Below are 23,710 nucleotides of genomic sequence, written 5' to 3'. Positions count from 1 at the left end.
GAGCTAGGTCGTTGGGTTAACTTAAATGGGCTACTTGAGAGTCTGCCCAGCTAAAGCCAAAGGCATTGAAATATTAAAAGGTCTCAGTGTCGTTATTTGGGAAAAAGCTGGTTGAGAAATAATAGCCACCATATCAATTTCCAGCATTAATTAATAAATACACAACATAATCTTTTAATCTACAAATTCTCTCTCGATTCAATTCTCATTCATATTCATTCATACACTGTTCCTCTCTCTGGTTCCTCTCTTCCATTAATATTAAAATATATTGATCCTTTCACTGTAGGAAAACAAAGGCTCTTGAAACCACTTCCCACACAGCCATCATTCCATTTTTCCCCTTTATCTTCATAAGAAAATTCCTTGAAAGAAGTATTTACGGCATTGCTTTAGCTTTGGTACTCCCATTAACTTTTAGACCTCAATCCAATGAGTTCTCCTACCACAACCACAACAATAAAATAGTTCAAGCTCATCAATGACCTACATCATTCATCAGAAGACCAAATTTGTTCACATTTTTATGTACTTCTTGAAAACCTTTCTTCACTTTGGTTTTTGGTGGGGAGGGTCACCACAAACTAAGGAACTGTATCAAAGGATCACAGCAAGAGGAAGGTTAGAACAATTGGTTTTAAACCAGTTGTTTAAGAGTTTAGGTAGAGAGACACTCCGAAAGGTATGAGCCCACTCAGCACTCATCTTGATTTTGAAACATTACTTCCACAAGATGAAGTCCTTAGGGAAAAGGCTGATTCTAAGACTAGAGCAAGAAAATTTACAATTTGATCTTGGTATCTTGTACCAAAAAGAAAAGTATAGAGGTTATAAAATGGCATTATCTACTCAGATGCATTATATCATAATCCTACTTTTAAAATTCAATAGTTATATAAAATTAACAGAATTTGAATGAAGACATAAGACCATTCTTTACTGTTTCTGCAAACTGAGGCTTTAAAATTATTTGAATCATTTTTGAAAATGTTTTTAATTGAAATAAAATGATACCACTTTCCTCCCTCTTGCCCCCCACCAAGCTATCCACTTAAAATTCTCCCCTCTCTCACACACACTTTCTTTTAGATTCATAGCCTTTTTTCTTTATTATTGCTATTTGTGTATCACACACACACACACACACACACACACACAAAATACAAATACAACTTGTTGAGTCTACTTTTATTATATTGTATATGGTTTTAGGGATGACCACTTTGTACTGAACAACAAAAGAAAGGTACTCATGCCCTAGAGAGGTTAATTCTTCTCCCAGCAGTCATTATTTGCCTGCAGTTCTTGCCTAGGGTGGAATCCCACAAAATTTTCTCCCTTCCATGTTAATATACTCATTGATACTCCAGTCTTGTTTATGCAGTCATTTCTAGGAGAGATTGTTTCATAGCAAAAGTACTAGTATTCTGATTCTTAACATTCTTCCTGCTCCCTCTTCTATGCATGGCTGACGGTAACATTTCAAAGGGGACATAAAGGCTGTTGTGGAATGGTCTCTAGTGGCAAGTCTGAAACCTGATTATGAACTAAGCAATGACACGGATTCTAGTCTTACTCTATGTGCTACAGAAGTAAGTGCAGTTATGATGGTAATGGAGGGAACTCCCCTAATAAAATCTTGCAGAAGACTTCTGACTAATAAATGTACAAGTAATAACTGAATTATAAAATCACCATCTGAGGGGTTGGGGATTTAGCTCAGCAGTAGAGCACTTGCCTAGCAAGCGCAAGGCCCTGGGTTCGGTCCCCAGCTCCGAAAAAAAAAAAAATCACCATCTGATAACAGCAAAATAAAAATTTGGAAATTTTCAATGGATTCTAAAACTAGTTGGTAAAAGTAGAAATAGAAACATGGTTTCAAATACTCTAAGTCCCTCTTCACAAAATGCTAGGGGCTGGAGAGATGGCTCAGTATTTAAGAGCATGTGTGGTTCTTGCAGGAGACAAGGGTTTTCTATTCCCAGCATCCACAGAGCAGCTCAACATTGACACATGAAAGCTCACAACATACTTATTAATTATGAAAAAGAAAAATTAGGAACAGGAGAGATTATTTTTAAATAAGTAGCCAGTGCTAACATCACCAATGTTCACATGCCCACCAAAAAGATTTGAGAGCACACCATTTTGTCTGTGATATCAGCAAATACCATCAGGCTCTAACTTCCATGAAACACTGGACAAACCCAAATTTCAGAAATAATGACTTGTAATCTTCAAAACTCTGGAGAGCAGGAAACTCAAAAGGAAGGCTTCTCAGAGTTGTTCCAGATGGAGACAGAGGGCTATGGAAATCCAATGAAATATATGGTCCTAGATCATGATCATTTTCAATCACAATTACTTGGACAATATTTGAATGGGGTCTCTATGTAAAAGTGTATATAAAAGTTGTTCCCAATTGTTAGAAAAGACTTTTAAAGTGTATTATGCCAGGCACGTTCTCAGCTCAGAGTTTAGACAAGTCATTTCCCTCCAAAGGGTTCACAGTGTATTAGCACGGTTCTCTCTCCCAGCCAGATCTCTGTTTTAGATTTTACTGTCTAAACTTTAAACACTATGTCTCTTATCTTTTTCTTCTTTCTCCTTACCTTAGAATACTAAGTCACCTAACTATTATATGGCTCCCAAAAATATAAAATGGCAGGAAGAGAATATTGATGTTTTGGCCACTGCTATAACTCCAATACCCAATCCTACAGCTAAGCTTGGTTTAGAAGAAATAAACAGAAACTCATATTCTCGAGATATAAAAAAAAATTAACATACAATTACGAAATGGTTCACTTTCCCAATAAATACAATGAAATATTGAACTAAACTAAATCCACTGACAGATATGGTATATCACTTCAATAAAGGTCTACTGCATATGTGAATGACCTACTATCCTTGCTCTAAGGAGCTCAGGGAACAAATCTACTCCCATCTGAAAGTTAATATTGGAGCCAGCTAACACAGCAAGAAAATAACAGCATCACATGAACATTCAGTATTAAAACACACCAAGTATGGCTAAGTATATAGTGCATACCTATAATTCCAGCTACTAGGAGACTGAGGAAAAATTAATGAGATCTTACATAAAAATAAAGTTTTAAAAAGGAAACAGAATATGGTAGTACATGCTGTAGTACTGCAAAGAAAGGCAAGAAGATTCAAGGCCAGCCTAGGCTACATAGAGCATTTTAAGGCTGGATTGGGCTACATAAAAGTCTATTTTAATAAACCAAACAAACAAATGAGTAGCACTGGGAATGCAGCTCTATGGCTTGGCTGGCATTTATTAATCCCCAAGTCCAATTCCCAGCACTGAAAACATAAAATTGACAAAAATTAATTACATCAGACTTGATTTAAAAAATACAAGTACATGGGAGAAGAGATTTTTCCAGAGAAAACCTAATAACACAAAATTCGCTACGGAATGAAAGTGGTGTGAACCACGAGATAAGAAAAACTAAGGATTTTGTATTTCATTATATTTCTTTGAAAAACTGCCAAAGTTAAAATCAAAATATCTGCAATGGTTTCAATTAGTTTTAGTATTGTAATTGAATAGTTTGTATTTAAGGGGGAGGGGGCACAAAAAATCTGAAAATGCTATGGCTTCTATACACAAAACTATCCAAATCAGTAGCATTTCATTTCACAAATGTTCATTTCTCATGATCTGCCAGGTAATAACACTGATCTCCCTTTGCATAACTGTCAGAATCACAACAGAAAAAAATTATCATAAGCCAGGCAAGGGTGTACACACATAGACGTAGTTTCCCAGCAATCTAAGACAGGAGGATTCATTTAGTCCATAAATTCAAAGTCAGCTTAGGTCATAAATTCAAGCAGCAGCATCACAATAAGACAGAGTCATGGGGTTGGGGATTTAGCTCAGTGGTAGAGCGCTTGCCTAGGAAGCGCAAGGCCCTGGGTTCGGCCCCCAGCTCCGAAAAAAAAAAACAAAAAAAAAAAAAAAAGACAGGGTCAACAACACTAAAGCAAAACAAGTTTTTTTTTTAAATATAAAAGCTTCATATTTTTAAGAGTATAGGAATTTGAAAACCAAAATAACAAGTCTAGAGAAGAAGACACACACACACACACACACACACACACAGAGAGAGAGAACCAACTTTCAAAAAGTAAAATCTAAAATGATAAGTTAAAACCCCAATAATTACATTTGCTATGAATAGAAAAAGCAACCAATTAAAATAAATAAGAGCAAACATCAAATAAAGCAGACTTTAAAGAAACAGATAAAAAATAAATGTCACAATACAATGACTCTACATTTGAAGACACTGAATACAGTTTCTAAATATATAAAGGAGAACTAACAGAAGCAAAGACAAAAAGAAAACACTAAAGCCCAATGGGCAAAAGTAATAAACCTTTTCTGGTCAAAGAAACAGGTAGACAAGAGGAGCAAATGGAAGACAACTCAAAATCATCAACACACTTGATCTCAACATTGTACCCTCAAAAACTGTTAAACATAACTTTCTTTTTAAAGATTTATTCATTTATTATATATAAGTACACTGTAGCTGTCCTCAGACACACCAGAAGAGGGCATCAGATCTCTTTACAGATGGTTGTGAGCCACATGTGGTTGCTGGGAATTGAACTCAGGACCTCTGGAAGAGCAGTCGGGGCTCTTAACCACTGAGCCATCTCTGCAGCCCTAAACATAACTTTTAAGATTTATTTTTATTTTCTTATTTATAACTGTGTATGCTAATGTGTGTGAATACAAGGTACCTGTATGGGACGTGCCCTCAAAAGCCAGAAGAGGACATCAGAGCACCTAGAACAGGAATGAGAGGTGGTTTTGAGCTTCCTAACCTTGGTGCTTGGGTCTAAAAAGTGTTCTTAACCACTGAACCATCTCTCCAGGCAAAAATGTATTGGTCTGTGGTTGTTGCTGTTGCTGTTTTGATTTTTTTGTATTTTTGCTTTTTGAGATAGAGTCTCATTATTTAGCCTTGGCTGGCTTAGAACTTGCTATGTAGAAAAGTGGCCTCAACCTCAGAGACCTATCTTGCTCTGGCTATATAGGGAGTAAACGTACTGAGATTAAAAGCAAGAGCCACCAAGCAACTTGCCTTCCAAGCATACTATATATATTTTTTTTTTAAGATTTCACAGAATATTTAAAAAAGAGGCCAGAGAGATGGCTCAATAGTTAAGAGAACTTACTTCTCTTTCAGAGGACCTGATTTCAATTCCCAACATACATTTCTAGCAGCTTCATAACTTCCCATAACTGCAGCTCCAAAGGATTCCATAATCCCTTCTAACCTCAGAGGATGCATGTGTAAGTGTGCACACATACACACATACCATAGATACACACAAAGACACAGATAGAAGAATCTTTTTTTAAAACATGTACAAAAAATGATCATACACTGAGTCATAAGTTTTAAATTTTAAAGAACAAAACAGTTTCCTTATAAAAGCAAATGAAGCGGGGTTGGGGATTTAGCTCAGTGGTAGAGCGCTTGCCTAGGAAGCGCAAGGCCCTGGGTTCGGTCCCCAGCTCCGAAAAAAAGAACCAAAAAAAAAAAAAAGCAAATGAAGCAAGAACAGTTGATTCTCTTATTTCATGTACTTTTACAAACAGCACAACTCCAAAGTTCAATTCTATGTAACACAATACAATGATCTACACTATTCTTTTAACACACTGGGAAACAATCACATGTAGCTTTGGCTACTACTGTGTCCAAGGTTAATGATGTCACTTAAGTCTAACTTCAAAGTTCCAGGTCTCCTACAAGAATTGATAAAATGCTTAACTTATTTTTTATCCCCTGTGCAAGTTTTGACAAATATGGATGAATTGTAAAAAAATTATACAAAATGAAAAATACACAAAAATATATGCAAAAAATGTATGTTTTAATTTCTAATAAATTCTAGAAGAGAGAAGCAATTAACAATAAGAAAAGATTAAATTATAAGACATGGGAGATAAGACTGACCATAAAAAAAAAAGATGAGGAAACTTTTTAAGAATGATAAAAGCATTGCCTATCTCTTTGTAATGGTTAATTGACAAATTAGTAAGTAGGAAAAAGGAATATATTATTGAATGAATAAAGCATTATGACATACACCAACAAAATGGCCATAAAAGTCTTTGCATTTCACATTAGTGAATGTCTCTCCTTTGATCTCTCCTTACAGTAACTGTGAGTGGCTTATGTGTTGTCTATATGTCCTGTTAAGAAAGTAATTCCGAGGTTGGGGATTTAGCTCAGTGGTAGAGTGTTTGCCTAGCAAGCGCAAGGCCCTGGGTTCGGTCCCCAGCTCCGGGGGGAGGGGGGGGGAGTAATTCCATCTTTGCATGTACTGTTTTTTCTGTTACTATTATTCACTCAAACACAGTATTTGTTAAATGCACTGAATACTATTATGAATGGCTTAAAATGGCATGTACTGGAAAGTATATTTGTGGGAACCAATACATTATAATTTCCAATGTTTCACATATCATATTTACATGTGTAAAGTAAGGTCTAATATCTGCCATTTTACATACCATAAAATCTAGTAAGCTAAGAAAAATGCAAGCAGGAAATATCATTCATTTTTCCTCCCAAGGTTCCTTATAACAAATCATTGTTGAAATTATCATCATTCAGTCAACCCATAAAACATTATTTGTAAGCCAAGGAATGGGAAAATTCAACACACACTAAGCAGAACAGTATGAAATGGATATGATTACAAAATAAGATAGCACAAATAATGATCAAGAACATTAAATATATAACTATACTCCTTACATGCACAAGAGCTATGGGACATAAAAAGTAATGCAAATGGTTGTCTTGAAATAAACTAGACACAATGGCAAATACTGATTTTAATTTCTTAATTCCATGTGAATACTTTGCAGAGAAGTATAGCAAAGGTTGCAGTGAAGATAGGGACTTGTTGCTCAATAGGTATTTCTATTTTAGGTAATGAAGTTTTAAAAATAGATGTCGATGGTTGCATAATACTATGAATGTATGTAATGCCACCGAATTGCACATTTAAAGTGACACAGATGGAGAATTTGTCATGTTTATCTGACTACAACACATTTTTTTTAAGTTCAAGAAACACCAAGAATGTCCAACAGAAATAGGGTTCAGGATAAATCAAACAGGGTACAGAAATAGGTCAAATTTCTAGAGACAAAACAAAACAAACCAACAACCATATGTGAGATACACAGTACACTGGATGTGATAAAAAGAAGATTAGAGGTTGTAGAAGATAACCAGGAGACCTAGCACAGGGTGTAAACATAGGAAGCACCATCTTTCAATAATGTGCCAATCTGATCCCCACAAAAGAGAGAAGAGTGGCATTGTTTTCCACATCTTTAGGAAAGGTGCCTTCTTTTGGTGCACCCATGCAAATTTATAAGAAATTGGGCACTGGAAACCCAAGAAAAGGAACTGTTCAAAAAAGAATACTCTAAAAATTGTATGGCAAAACCCTTACCATAAAAAGTAATGTTTGTATTAAGCATAGTAAGCACTCCAAGAGCTAATAGCTAAATAAAAAGGAAAACAATTAGAAAAAGGAAGACGATAGGAAAACTGAAGTGCCAGCTTGCTCTGTCCAGAGAAACATACTTAAACTTTTCCTCAATAAATGAGAAAATTGTCATTTAAGTATTTAAGTTAAGGAGTGAGTTAAGACTTTGCATTTTACAGTAAGTCCTTTACCTAGAGATTATAAAGTTGTAGGACTAGAAAAACTAGAGTAAAGACCACTGAAGAAGAAATCCTATGCTGATATAGAAATGATATGACCATCATCTGAGTAGAAGAAGGGAGGCAGGAGAGACATGAACTATGTTTAGGAGATGCACCAGCAGGACTGGATTTCTGGCCTGCCCCAGGAGAAATGATAGAGGAAATCATCACTGAATCTGAGACCAAATCATAGGAGATTTGCAAGCAGAGGGAAAGGAATATGACTGTGATCTAACCTCTGAGAGACTACAGTGAACCAAGAAGAGATGCCAACAGATAAATGCATCTCAGCCTAAAGTAGCAACACAAGCATGCAGGTGGATAAAACAGACGTCATCGACACATAAACCCTCAGCAAGTCCTGGAAATAAGCAGATCCAAGAGACACAAGCTTTAACAGTAATTGAGGTTTCTTTTCCTCAGGACATTCTGGTTACTTATTTCAGTGAGACATCTGAACATAATTAATAAAGTTAGAAGAATCAGAAAAGACATTCAAGTTGTGAGAGTTTATCATCAAGAACGAAGGAACAATCCAAAGCAGCTGAGGAATTTTCCTGATGATAAGCACTACAGGAATGAAACAGAAGGAAAGGACGAATGAACAGTACTAAAAAGATAAGCCGGTGTGTCAAATGACAGGAGATTTAAGGGATCTTCTTTTGATGGCTTCTATTTTCCAGGATGTGGAGGAGACTTTGTTTCTAAACCGAAAGAAATTAAAGCCCTTAAGAAGAAGGAAAGAATTACCTTAAGCCTACAGTCTTAACAGGTCTCGGAGGTTGGAGTCCAGGAATGTGCAGTGTTATCAACACAGTTAGTTGTCTAATGACTGTCCTCCATCACTCATCAACAAGCACCTTTTGTGTAGATCGGAGACAAACTGATTGTACTAGGTACATATAATGGAGATTCAATGGTGCAAGGAAACTGAGGGTATAGCAAGAGACCTGAATTGATGGACACTGCACTTTTGCCACTAGGGAAGGAAGCATTTAGAAGAGTTTAGAGCCTTATACTTCAAAAGTCTAAAAAAATAAGTTAGTGAAAGAATAAAGAAGCTTAGAGCAGGACTGAGAGTGTGAAGTTTTATATTTATGATCTAAACAGCAAAGTAGATTTCAGATAATGGTGAGATCCAGCACATTTCCATGGGATTCTGTGAATGAATTAAGTGACCAGAAAGACTGAAGGGAGGGGTGATGGAATTAGGAGACAAAAGTCAAGGTTCTAAGTCCATGTAAACACTAAGTTCACACAAAGGAACAGTGCCAATCTCTTGTGGAAAACCTGTGAGCCTGATGCCTACATCTTCAACAAATAATTAAGACACTGACAAGAAAGTTGTCAACAAGCGATAGTAGTGAGGAGAGGTACCAGATATATAACCCAGGTACACCAGACTGAGTAGAAAGTCTTAAGAGAAAGATATCGTGGGCACTGCGATTGAAAGGACCCTACACCACACTGAGAGCAGAAGCTCCAAGTTCTGAAAGAAGGGTACCTTGAGAACCAGGTGCTTATGATCTGGGCGAGAATCTGAAGCTGCAAGCAAGTATGTCAACCTCAGGACAAGAGAGGAAAAACAGAAGAAGAGTTAAGGAAAGGACTGAACATGAGTGTCTCAAGACTTCTCATCAAACAGAAAGCAGCAGCTATGAAATTAAAATGAGGCTGGTGGTTCAGACGACAAGTCCCAAGAGCTCTATGGAGGAGAAAGCCAGGCATCTCAGCAATCAGCCAGTGCCTGGAACAATTGTAATTAGGAAAGAGTCTATCTGTTTCTAGCATTTAAAAAAAAAATTCAGGCCTCTCTGGAAAGAGCCAAATTAAATTTAGAAGAAGAGTTCTATTAGCTAATGAGTATGTGCTGGCATCTCTGCATGGTTCAGCGGTTACAGCAGTGGCTGTTCTTCCAGAGGACTAGGGTTAGAGTCCCAGCACCTACACGACGGCTCATAACCATCTGTAACTCTAATACCAGTGGACTCAAATGCTTTCTTCTGACCTTCAAGGGTACTAGGCAGGCAAGAGGCCCAGACATAAAAGCAAAACACCCATAGAAATAAAATAAAAATAAATATCACCACTCTCAGTCAATTCTTACACCTCCATCCTGTCCAAAGTGACCCAAACTTTGTGTAAATCGGTGTTTCAAATATTAATAAACTGTACATTAAAAAAAAAGACTGTACTGACACTGGTGGGATGGCTCAGACAGAAAAGATCCTTGCCACACAAAACCTGATGACCTTAGTTCAGGACCCACAGGGTGGAAGGAAAGAACTGACTCACACATACTATGGCTCATGTGCACCTTTATGCACAAATGCACACAGACATGCAGAGTTTAATAAATGCTTTTTAAAAAAAATACTACATGATGAGACTATCTGGGAAAACAGTCATGATTTTATATGCATGAGATTAAAAGAAAAATAATCCCTTATGCTATTAAATGCAAACAGCAAAAGGGTGTGCTGGTATCACAGTCTATAAGTCTATAAGTGAGTGCTCCAATAACACAGGCCACAGAGAAAAGGTTATATATTACATTTCTTAAAAATTTTAATAGGCATGTATTGCCTTTGTAAATTTTTAATATGTTTGTTTTGCTTTTGAGGGTTTGCTGAGTTGAACTGAATAAACCTATTCCTAAGAATATTAAAATATTGTGCCAAGAGGCTAGCTTACTCACAAAATCTTGAGAGACAAAAATTTCCAAAAACTCCTCTCTGGGGGAGGTAATTTTATTTTAATATTATTTATTTAATATATAAGTACACTGTAGTTGTCTTCAGACACACCAGAAGAGGGCATTAGATCTCATTATAGATGGGTGTAAGCCATCATGTGGTTGCTGGGATTTGAACTCAGGACCTCTGGAGGAACAGTCAGTGCTCTTAACCACTGAGCCATCTCTCCAGCCCAATTTCTTAAAATTACAGTATTCTATAACTTTTCTCATGAAAAATACTTTACAGTCTTCTCTCTTGTTTTTCAAATCATATTTTTCTTTATTATTACTGTATTGATTATTTTTTGAGATAGGGTCTTACTACGGAGTACTGGCTAGCCTGGAACCCTCCATATAGACCAGGCTAAAAAAAAAAAGGAAAAAGTTAAATATTTAGGGCTTTATTGTTTGTTTTGTCTTTTGAGACAGCATCTCACAGAAGGCAGCCAGACCTCAAACCTACAACAGAGCCAAGGATGACTTTGAACTTCTGATCCTCCTCCCTCAGTCTCTTGAGTGCTAAGGTTCACCCTCTGTGTTGATTTTATGTGGTACAGGAGTTTAAGCCCAGAGCATGCTAGGCAAGCACTCTACCAACTCAGCTACATCCTGCAAATCAACGGTTAACTATGATGAAGACTCTTACTGTGCTGCCCGAGCACTTCATAAACACTCATCACACACTGGGCAGAAGTGTGTGCAGCTTTACTAGCCATGGTCACTCAAACAGTAGATACGAAACCATGCTACCACTCTCCTCCAAGTTGTATAATTATTATCTCAAAAATCAATAAACACGGACTGGAGATGGCTCAGCTAATAGAAGCACTGACTATTCTTTTTTCTACCAACATGGCAGCTCAGAGCTACCTGTAACTCCAGTTCCAGGAGATGCAATGCCTCTTCTGAACTCCAAGGCATCAGGCACGTATGTGGTACACAAACATACTTGCATACATAACACTCATACAAAAGTTTCTTTTAAAAATTGACACTTTTTAAAAAGATTTATTTACTTATTTTATGTATATTAAGTGCTCTATCTGCATGTACACTTGCATGCCAGAAGAAGGCATCAGATCACACTTTAGATGGTCATGAACCACCAAGTGGTTGCTGGGAATTGAACTCAGGGCTTCTGGAAGAGCGGCCAATGCTCTTAACCACTGAGCCGTCTCTCCAGCCCCAATACTATTTTTTTAAATATCTACAATATATATCTCAAATTTCTACAAGACAATAGATACATATTCCTTAATAACAAAAACTAAGTATTAAAAGTCTTCAAGGACTAAAATGCATGAGCAACTTATCAGCTACTGATGAATTCTCTTTTTTCTCTAATTTTCTATGGAAAAAAAAACAATTATTTATTTGTCTATTTATTTTTGGTTGGTTTGGTTTTTTGGGACAGGGTTTCTCAGTGTAACAGCCTTGGCTGTCCTAGAACTTGCTTTGTAGATCAGGCTAGCCTCATAGAAATCCACATGCTTTTGACTCTCAAGTGCTGGGACTAAATGCCTACACCACTACACTCAGCTGAGAAAGTAATTTCAAAAATACATTTTAAAAATCTAAACAGCAGATTGGAGAGATGACTCAGTGGTTAAGAGCACTGACTGCTCTTCCAGAGGTCCTGAGTTCAATTCTCAGCAACTACATGAAGACTCACAACCATCTGTAATGAGATCTGATGCCCTCTTCTGGCCTGCAGGCATACATGCACGCAGAATGCTGTATACATAATAAATAAATCTTTTTAAAAATGTAAACATCACTCTTCATATTGCTTGGTACAGCCAATAACTCGAAAGCTGTTTTGTATGCGAAATTTCAAAACTGTTTTAAAAATAAGACTTGTATTTTACACTTTATTTTTGCTTCCTTTTTGTTGTTGTTTTGGTTTAATGTTTGTTTTTTTTTGAGACAGGTTCTCTGTGAAGCCCTGACTGTCCTAGAACTTGCTCTGTACACTAACTCAGAGATCCACCTGACTCTACTGCTACCACAAAAGAATGTTTGAAAACTTCGTTTTTTAAATACAGGCATAATCACAACATAGACAAAGAATACATTGCTTTAGGTACTATAATCTAAAGGACCATAAATTAAATTTTAATTTTCTAGTTGGGTTTTCTCTCATGAGTTAAGCTGACTCAGTAACTATGACTACCATTTTTTACTTCCTAATTATTAAATGTGAAATATCATAATTACATATTTGAGCTTAGGCTATGGTTCTATTAGTAGAATACTTGCTTATTAACACACACAAAGCCCTAGCTTCAATCTCTGGAACTCCATAAATGAGGTATGATGGCACAGCCCTGTGTGATCTCAAGGCTTGAAGGCAGAGGTGGGAAGAACAGAAGTTCAAGGTCATCATCTGCTACACAGCAAGTTTAGGCCTAAGATACATGAAATCCTGTTAAGAAGAATAAACAGGATTTAAAAAAAAACAAACAAAAAACAAATAAACAAAAAAAACCAGAAGTTCAAGTCATTCTCTGTCCCATAGCAAAATTATACATTTGAGGCCAGTGAGGTGGCTCATCCAATGAAGGCACTGGCCACCAAGCCTGAAGACTTGAGCTCAATGCCTGGTGGAAGGAAAAAAGCAACTACCAAAAGTGATCTCCACAAATACACTGTGGCATGTGCATACCTATACATATACACACATGCATACACCTACATATAAGTTAATGTAGGTTTTTAACTTACAAATAGGTTTTTTTTTAATTTATTTTATGTGAGTACACTACAGCTATCTTCAGACGCACCAGAAGAGGGCATCAGATCCCATTACAGATGGTTGTGAGCCACCATGTGGTTGCTGGGATTTGAACTCAGGACCTCTGGAAGAGCAGCCAGTGCTCTTAACCGCTGAGCTATCTCTCCAGCCCACAAATAGATTTTTATACTATATTTTTAAACTTGGGTAAGGTATAATGATAAACTTTTTCGTATGTCTTAGCACGCTAATATTTCTTTTTCTTTTTTATACATATGCTTCCTTTAGGAAAGAAAACCCAGTGAATTAAGAGATAAGAAGGAACAGAGAGAAAGCAAAGAAGCTGGCTAGCTTTAATTAATCTGATTTGTAGAGAATCCTAAAAGACAAAATGTGATGACCCTTGCATCCTTCTATATGTCACCCACATACACAAGTCAGTCTTCTGAAAAAAACTTAAACACCTGTGTCTGATTTTTTTCACTTGGTACAAGAAAAAATATATAGCCACAGTGCCTCTCATCTTACTCCTAAAGACTACTTTCATCACTAGCACCAGAAATGCTCCTTTAATGCAAAGTCCTGGCTACCTCAGTCCACCTACTTCAGAAGATCTGACAAGGGGGGATTTTCCCCAGGAGGGTCTCTAAAGGGAGATTCCCCAAAAAAGGATGTCCATGGTAGAATTCCCACATTTAATACTTTAGATGCTTTTGCAAGAATTTAACAGACCAAAATTCATTTTCAGTAGCTCTTGAAAGAATCAGTCCAAGACAACTATGTTAATGTATTTTATATATTTGATGGGTGCGCGTACCACACACTAACCCAACTCTGCTTCTACCAGAGTTTACACAGTTTAACAAGACTCATTACTCAAAAGTAAAAGGCTCCATAACAAAGTTTGTTTTTTGTTTTTTTTTAAATAAATGCTTGTTAACTCTCCTGTGCGGGGGTGGGGGGACTCTCTTCAGTACTTGATTAGCATCTCCTTACATAAAAACAATTCAAATACATACACCACATTCATGATGCACTGCTTTAAACTCAGTACAATATCTCTGAATGGTCTTAAAAAAAAAACAAGAACCCAACTAGTTGAGTCACTCCTTCTATCAGAGTTTACAAAGTTCAACAAGAGTTTCATTACTCAGAAGTAAAAGGCTCCATAACAAAGTTCATTTTAAAAAATAAATAAATGTTAACTACAATTCTCATGTGAAGGGGGAGAAAACTCTATTCATTTGATTAGCATCTCCTTATATAAAAACAATTTAGATATATACAGCACACTTTATATTTAGCACACTAAAAAAATCTAAAGAAAAGAGCAATCAAGACACAGTAAAACATGCCCTTTGTCCTAGCTGTACCAGAGGCCTGAAGCCAGAGAATTCCTTTAGTCCAGGAGTTCAAGGTCAACCTAGGCAACACAGGAAGAAACTCATAATTATTCATTCATTCGTTCATTCTCTCTCTCTCTCTGTCTGTCTCTCTTTCTCTCACTCTCTCTCTCTCTCAAAGAAAGGACACAACTGAAATTCACTTGTTTTTAAAAAAGTACAATCATTCATTGATGCTAAGAATATGAAATTGTATGACCATTTTAGAAAATATTGGCAGCTTTTCAAAATTAAGGATAAACTACCACATGACCCTACAAACTTATTCTTTGGAATCTATACAAGAGAAATATAAACATGTCTTCACTTATGATAAACTCATAAGTAAAATGTAATATATAATTCATGCAATAACACTAGTCAGCAATACTGAAGAACAAAATACTAGCATGCTACAATACAGATGAACCTAACTGAAAACATTACACTGAGGAAAAGAAGCCAGATGCAGTGATGGCATATTGTGTGTGATGGTTTAAAATAGAAATGTCCCTCTCAAGTGTAGATATTTGAACAACCCAGGTGGTGGTGGTGCTATTTGGGGAAGCTATCAAATCTTTAGGAGGTAGAGCCTTGCTAGAGGAAGCATGTTACTGGGAGTAGACTTTTGAGTTTAAAAAAAAAAAAAAACAAAAACCCTCACACTAATTCCAGTTTGTTCTCCTTATTTCTGTCTGTGGTTGGAGATGTGAGCTCTCTCACCTTCCTGCTCCTGCTTCCATCCTGCCACTGACTCCCATGCTTCCTTTGCCATGATGCACTCTTATCTCCCTGGGACTGTAAGCCAAAATAAACTTGCATCTACAAGTTACCTTGGTCATAGTGTTTTACCACAGCAACAGAAAAGTAACTAATACACTGTATTATGTAGAATTTATGTAGAATTTGTTTTTTAAAAAAAGACCCAAAGCTAAGACTGGAGTCAAGACTGAGAACCTAAACAATAGAACTTTAGAGGTAATGAAAACATGTTAAGGTGACAGTTTAATTAAATTGCAGATACAAAATGGATGAATTTACAGCATATAAAGTATACCTCAATGAAGCTGAAGTGTAATAGCACAAGCGCTCAAGAGGCATAGGCAGTTGGATCTGTGATTTCAATGCCAGCCTGTTCTCTACATAGTGAGTTCCAGGACAGCCAAAGCTACATAATTGAGACCCTGCCCCTCCCCCAAAAAATTCCTGATGAAAACACAAAGAACTTGAAAAGATAGCAAACAATGGTATCATTTAATACCTGTCCCTCAGCCAGACTTTAATTTCAGACCTGATTCTAAGAACAAATAAGAGATAGAAGAATGCACACGGTCTATGCCTGCAAAGTTTATTTATACATTCAACCCATTATTATGAAAGGTTTTTTTTTTTTTTTTGGTTCTTTTTTCCGGAGCTGGGGACCGAACCCAGGGCCTTGCGCTTCCTAAGCAAGCGCTCTACCACTGAGCTAAATCCCCAACCCCTTATGAAAGGTTTATAAGCAAATACAGTATTACATAATACTCCCTTTCTCTAACTGAACACCATTAGCAGAAAGAGTAACTCAAAATCCATTTTTGTAACTATTTTAAATATAGGACAAGCAAATTATACTTATTAAAAAACATTATAAACATTAAATAGATAAAACTTAAATAAAAATGTTAGTAATCATGGAGCTGACAAAATGGCTCAGTGTGAAAAAGCACCTGCTGGCTTGTCTGATAACCTGAGTTTGATTCCTGGAGGAAGGAGACTCAAAAACTGTCCTCTGACTTCTGAGTGGCACAAACATATATACATACATGCAAATAAATATAAAATATAATAAAAGTTGTTTTATAGTTTGCTTACTATCTGAAAGTTTTTCAATAGAGCCTTTCATTATAACTTGCAATAACATCCTGATTGTTTTTCTTCTCTTTCTGGGTTTTTTTGAGATTGGGTTTCTTTGTGTGGCCCTGGCTGTCCTGGAACTCATTTTGTAAACCAGGTTAGCCTCAAACTCAGTGACCCAACTGTCTATGCATCCCAAGTGCCAGGAGACACCTGCATTCTTGATCAAAACCTCTCATGCCCTTTAACTTTGTTTTTAATTTTGTTAGTAAGCAAATATTGCTTGATTATTAACAACCAATATACTGTTTTGAGGATTAACCTGAAACATACCACCATTTTTTCATCTGTTCTCAATCATGAAATCTAACTTAACACAAAAATCACATGGTTCCATATGGAACTAGATGAGATTAACTAGAAGCTAGAGCAGGGGAACAGATGACACGCAAATGACTAAAAGCTATTTAGCCCACATAGTGTCTTAACTTCACCTAAAATACAGAACAAAATTAGATTTTATCTTTCTCTAGATACCCTGTTTCAGTACAGAGGCTAAAATATGCCTACATTACAATTTACTTTTCCTAGGAGACCAACTGTTCTAACCTCCCAAACCTATCTTCTCAGCATACATATGTTTGCCTATCTTCCTTCTTATGAATAGACTAATCTCAAATGACAAGACATACTTGGGGTCTATTGTACTATCACTTCTAGAGGGACTATACCTTTAGAGATATCACTCCTATTACTTAAAATTGAATTACTTTTTAATTCAACAAATAGCCAAAGAACATAACAGGAAGACAAAAACATTTATATCCTAATACAGTTTATCTTGTATGCATTAGATAAAAATAAACTCACAAGCCAAGTGTTGTTCCTCCAAGCCTGTAACCCCAGCATTTATAAGGCTGGAGACGAGGCTCATGAGTTCAGGGAGAGCCTGGGCTACAAAAACCAGTCAGCTATAAGGTAAGCACTTGACTTCAACAGTAATAAGTAAGTAAATTAAATAAATAACCTCAAAGGCCAGGAAGTATAAAAAAGGTAATATTTTAACATTGTAAGACTTCCTCAGCACCATTTACCCAAGTATTAAAACAGGCTTGCTTCTCATCTCCAGAGCTAACCTTAATAATGAAGTGTTAGAAACTAGTTCCCAATCTGAAAACCCTTAAAAGTAAATTTCCTATCACATACATCATAACTAAAGTTGTTCAAAAATCTTTCACAGAATAAAGTAAAATAAGCATTAAATATAAAATGATCAGTTATAAAGCACTTTAGATGCCTGGAAAACAAGCCATAAAGTCCTTAATTCTCCAAAAGAGTTAACACCAATGAACCAAAAAGCAACCCTAATATGAAAGAGAGAAAGAATAAATGAGTATGAGAATGAGGAGACCAGCCACTGTGAACAGACCACTTTCCAAAAGGTAAATGAAGGTCATTTAAAACAAGCCAAGCGCAGACCTATCTACATCTACATTAATGTAATCACACTTTGAAGGATCAGGGAAGCAAGGATGCAAGGAAAGCAGTTCCCAGCAAGGATAAAGGACAGCCACCATGACTTGATCCTAACTTACATGTTAAATTCAATATAGTAAGCTAGCCCACTACTGGTTAAGAATGCTTTTGTGGGCTGTGGATTTTTTTTGTCTTGTTCTGTTTTCATGTATTGTATATGTGTGCCTCAGTACATATGTAGAGATCAGAAGACAACTTGTAGGAGTCATTTTTCTTTGTGCACCCTGTGGGTCCCAGCAATCAAACTCAAGGCCACTAGCCAGGCTTGGCAGCACACACCTCTACCAACTCAGTCACCTCACCAGTCCTCTGGATTTTCAATGACACATCATCCTGTGTCAAACTGAGCCATCACCTTTCTCTTCCCCAACAACCCTCATCATGAGCAGCCAGTACAGAATAATTTTTAAATCTAAGATGCTTTCTATCTTACCAGTCATGGTTGGCTGACTGCCCATTTCCACAGATAAAACTAGAAAGAAATGAGTTTTAAACAAAGTTTGACCATGACTAAGAATCTGAAGATAACATTAAGAAAACACACAAAAGTCTACTAGTAAACAGATTTTTGGCAAAGATGACAAGCAACTCAGTAAAAAAGGAAAAATACTTTTCTCAAAATAGTAATAGCAGCAGCAGCAGCAGCAGCAGTAGTAGTAGTAATACTGAGTAGTCTGAGTAACTAATCATTTGGAGGAAAAAGGAAAGTCAGCTTCAATCCCTAACTCACTTGATAAACATGTATCTTAGACCTGTATACAAATGCTAAATCATAAAGGTTCAAGAATAAGAGCAAAAGAGGCTATTTCTATGCCATAGGGCTAGGGCAGAAAAAAGCAATAACCATTTTTAAAACATACCACAGACTGAGAAAAAACACTCACAAGACAAACTTTACAGCATTGCCTTTGTACACAAAGTCATTTCTATGTCTAACACATAAAAACTTATATAACAGCCCAACTTTTCAAAAGGGCAAATACTCTAACAGATGATTCACATATATTTATATATAAATAGCCAGTATGCATGGTAGTCATAAGGACATGCAAATTACAACTCAATGAGCTACCACTCTACCCACAACAGAAAGGGGTTTTTTTTGTTTTGTTTTTTTCCTGATGTTAGGGAAGCTGTGGAATAACTGGAATCTTCCCTCCTGTGTTGTTGGCATAAGTACGAAATATAAAATAGTTTATACTTTAACTACTTTAAAAAGATCTGGTCATTTCCTAAAAAGCAAATACACATATATCCTATGACACAGCAATTCTATCTCATTATCAACCCAAGAGAATTAAGAGAAAAAAGTCCTTACGAAGACTTAACACTAATTGCTTATAACAATCTTTTTAAAAGCAAGATTTCATTATGTAGCTGGGGCTGGCTTGGAACTTACTCTGTAGACCAGGGGGCCTCAAACTCATAGAGATCTGCCTGCCCCCGCCTTCCGAGTATGGGCCTAAAGGCGTGAGTCACCACCATGCCCAGCTTATAACATTTATTAAATTTATTTATATTTATATTATAAATAGCTCTGCAAGCAGGACTAAGCACTACTGTGTAGCCTGACAAACTGGAGCTGGACCTTGAAACTCACAGAGTAAGAGAATTAACTCTTAAAAGTTTTCCTCAGCTCCCTACACACATAGCCGCAAATAAATAAATGTAAAAAACAAAACAAAAATTAAGTTTTAAAGCATTTAATCTGTATATTCTATATATCCACCTCCTACCTCACACAAATGAATACGTACAAAGTCATTTTTCATCTTTTTTTAAATTCTATTTTGTTTTTATTACATCTTCAAAACAGTCTCAGACATTACTTATGGGGACTGAACACATGCAACTGTATCTTAATTGGCCAGCACTGACTGGAAAGAACCTAAGTACTGTGATAAATATGTTCATGATCTGGGGCCATAGCCCTGAGGCAGACATTTGCCTAGCATGTGCAAGGCCTTGAGTTGAATATTCAGAACTACCAAAAATAAAATTTCTGTACAGGAACATTTTCATATAGTTACTGGCAAGTACCAGTTTTAATAGGTGTTTCTGGGGCCAGGCAGATGGCTCAGCAGTTACAGGCAGTTGCTGCCAAGCCCTACAGCCTTAGTTTGATTACTGGAATTCACATGGTGGAAGGAGAGAACTGGCTCCTGTAAATTGTTCCTTGACCTCCATACCTGTGCCATGACAATATAACACCCCACCCAAAACACACACAAATAAAGAAATGTAAATTTAAAAAGTTTTAATTGGTATTTTGTTTTTCAACCCAATGAATGTTTGATCACCTTTACCCATTCACAAAAACCTAGGTACAATATAGGTTACTATAGCCACATATTCTTTTAAAAGAACAAAATAAAATCCCAAAGCATCAACCTTAAGACATTTCTCCAGCATACATGTTAAGTAAAACACATCAGGCAAGCAATATGAGGACCTCTGACAACACAGGAATTTACCCAAAGGTTATCACTTAAGATCCTCCCTTAAAAATATTTCAAAATTACTGACCTTCAAAAAAGGCTTGGTTGATAAAGGTACTTACTTACTTACAAGTTACCAAGCCTGACAACCCCATGACCTAAGTTTGATCTCTAGAACCCACACGAGAGGAGAGAACCGACTTCCACACTTGTCCTCTGACCTCTACACATGGCAGGGCACATGCCCACACTCAAACACACAAGATAGATACTGTTTGTTTTTTAATTTCAGAAGCAAGTCTCTCTCAAAACTACTTTTTATATAATACCAGCAGCTCACAATCTGCAACTTCAAAAGAGTTGCATATTTTAGAGACAAATAAAGTAGATAGCCTCTGCAGAGAAACAAGATAATTCAGTCTGTACACTGATAGGGTCCTGAAATTCAGCCCTAGATACGCTTGACAATGATTAGTACTTATGATAGCAAACTCATAATTGCATGCATTTTTAAAATGTAGTAAGAAATATCTATAACAAAAATAATTTCCTGTCTCAAAGAAAACATAAAGCTAGCAAAAATGTGCCAAATGCACATAGGAGAAGTAAAATGAGTGTAAAGATGTACCATGCACTGGAAGAAACTTTACATGCTATCTTGTGTAACTTTTTTCCTATGAATGGTTTGCCTAGCCTACTGAAAACGTTTTATAGAAAATTCCGGTATCCTTCATCATCACTTGCCATATTTACCAATATACAACTTCCAATGGTGCTTTCTAAGCTTCTGAATACAGTAACTAAATATCAGGCTGTTTGCATTAGACTATTAATGTTTTCTAGACTGAAAACTAGAAGAAATGTAATGTTAGGTAAAGCAATGATTTAATTTTGGAAAAAGCTCATAGCAAGATTTCAAATCTTTAAAGTAGTAACAGCTATTATTTTGTAAGCATTTTTAAAACATAATTTTAAAAATAAAATCAGTTTAAAGACTACAGAGTTACAATTTGGGGTATGAAAAGGCTGTGATGATGCACAGCAGTGATGACTGGCACAACAGTGTGAATACACATAAAATTACCCAACTGTGCACTTCAACAAGGTTTAACTGCCAAGTATTATGTATATACTACTACAACTAAAATTTTACCATGACCATTTGGAGAGGAAAGGTTTATTTGGTTTACAGTTCCATACTATACACAGTTCCTCATCGATGGAAATCAAAACAGGAACTCAAACGGCAGAAACCTGGAGGTCGGAGTTGGTACAGAGGCAATGGAGGGTTGTTGCTTACTGGTTTGCTTCCCATGGCTTGCTCAGCCAGTTTTCTTATAGAACCCAGGACCACCAGCCCAAGGATGGTACCACCCACAATGGGCTGGGCCCTCCCACATCAATCACTAAGGAAGAAAATGCCTTATCTCTAGCTTGTGTCAAGTTGACATAAAACACCCAGCAAATAATTCATTCTAAAACTTCATGATGAAATTTACATAACTTAGGTATTATTATAACTTTAATGATGTTTTCAACTTTTATTAATGTTCAACAAAGGCACCAGGGACCTCACTCTAAAGGAATAAACAGCATTTTTTGGCTTAGTAGCATTTGCTGCACTCTAGAATAACACCTGTCCTGATCTCAATGACATGTAATCAACTAAAAGCAGCAGTAAGTCTGCTGTCAAATCAGCATTTGATGTCAACCCTCATAAGGGTAATATGTCATCATAACAAATGTGGTGTATTAAGCTCTCAAAGAAGGAACTGTTACTGACCACGTGTAATAATTTAGGCAATATTTTAATAAAACAAAATAGTCACGTCACAGGTATAAACAACTTGGTTGCAAGCTCAGAATGATCCTAATAACGATAATTAACATCACTAACAGTACAAGAGATGACTGTGAAATGTGAAAACATTTCTATCTGGGATTGAGAATGAACCTGGTGAATACTTGAGATTTACAGAGACTATTTTTAACTGAACTTTCTGGCCTAGGATCAAAGTTTTGCTAGCAAAATACCAAAGTGAAAATGCTGGCAGTGACGCCAATGAAGCTTTGCTTTATCTACAAAAGGCTATGACCTACAAGCAACTAATCCTACTCTGAAGACTTCCAAAATACATCCCACAAAGACACAGGAACCCACTACCAAACAAAAAGCATACTATACTCCCCTCCCCTCCAAAAAAGTCACAATCTTTACATTTACACATCCTATAGAACGATACCCACTCTCTAGTCAGTTCCTGCACTGTGGCCAAACAGAACTGAGTCATTCTGCAAATGATTCCAGAAACCTCAAAGGATAACCAACGGCCTCAGAAGAAAAGTTAGTCAGTGGAAAGGGAGGAGACAGTTTTTCTCATCACAGAGTAACTAGGCTTCGCCTAGCAGAGCTCAGAACTGACATGCTTTTTGGCACAGAATGTCTGAACACCCACCCTATGCCTAGCCCTCCAGAGCTAATAGCCAGAATATTTTTTTTTCGACTTCTCAGGATACACCGTCACACCACTTTTTCCCATAAACGCATCTCTAGCTGCACACTAATCAAATTCGTTTGCCAAACATAATCGCTTCCCTCAACATGACCAGAAGTATACTAGCATTCTAGATGGCATTTATTGCAAAACGTGTTCTTTTCTTAATCGAGCTCCAGCTAGCAGCCTAATTGGGATTTTGAATGCTATGGGAAAGACAAGATGAAGGGGGGAGATTTATTCCATTCTACAATTCAGACTCATTTCTTGGCTTCAGAGCAACAATCTCCGGAAATTTAATTTACATAAATTCAAATGCACTAAATAGCTACTATGGAATGTCCAAGAGCAACTGAAAACAGCAAACTTAAGCTGTACGTTCCCAGATTCCTGACGAAGAGGACCGAGTGAGGGCAGCTCTTTGTCATGTGCCCCAGGTGGTACTCCCAATAGGGAGAGCGTCGGATTTCTTTCTCCCTCGATTTCACCCTAGCTCCCACAGTACGTGACACTTTCAAATTGGGTAGCCTAGTGTAGGAAGCACAGCCAATCCTCCACCTTTCCGCCCCAAACCAACTGGGTAGGCGGGAAGGAGACCAGGGGTGTTTCCTCCCCGCGCGCTCCAAGAACGGGGGCGGCCGAGGTGACACTCGCTCCACAGGGAGGTGGACCCAAGAATCCCAGGTGGGGTATCCACTCCGGAACCTGGGTCTCCAGGCCCCTGGGCAGCCGGAAGCTGGGCGGGTGGGCCAAGGGGGGACCAGGCAG

The 23,710-nt window shown here is 37.0% G+C and overlaps 1 protein-coding gene across 1 annotated transcript in view; it reads right to left on the bottom strand.

Moving 5' to 3' along the window:
* The window catches only part of Rock2 (Rho associated coiled-coil containing protein kinase 2), a 93,945-nt gene that overhangs the window by 69,708 nt on the left and 527 nt on the right, over positions 1 to 23,710 (bottom strand). The window lies entirely within an intron of this gene.

This window comes from Rattus rattus, chromosome 7, assembly GCF_011064425.1.
Source record: "Rattus rattus isolate New Zealand chromosome 7, Rrattus_CSIRO_v1, whole genome shotgun sequence".
Classification (NCBI taxonomy): domain Eukaryota; kingdom Metazoa; phylum Chordata; class Mammalia; order Rodentia; family Muridae; genus Rattus; species Rattus rattus.
The sequence above is the reverse complement of the archived record's forward strand: the minus strand, read 5'-3'. Positions and strand labels throughout refer to the sequence as shown.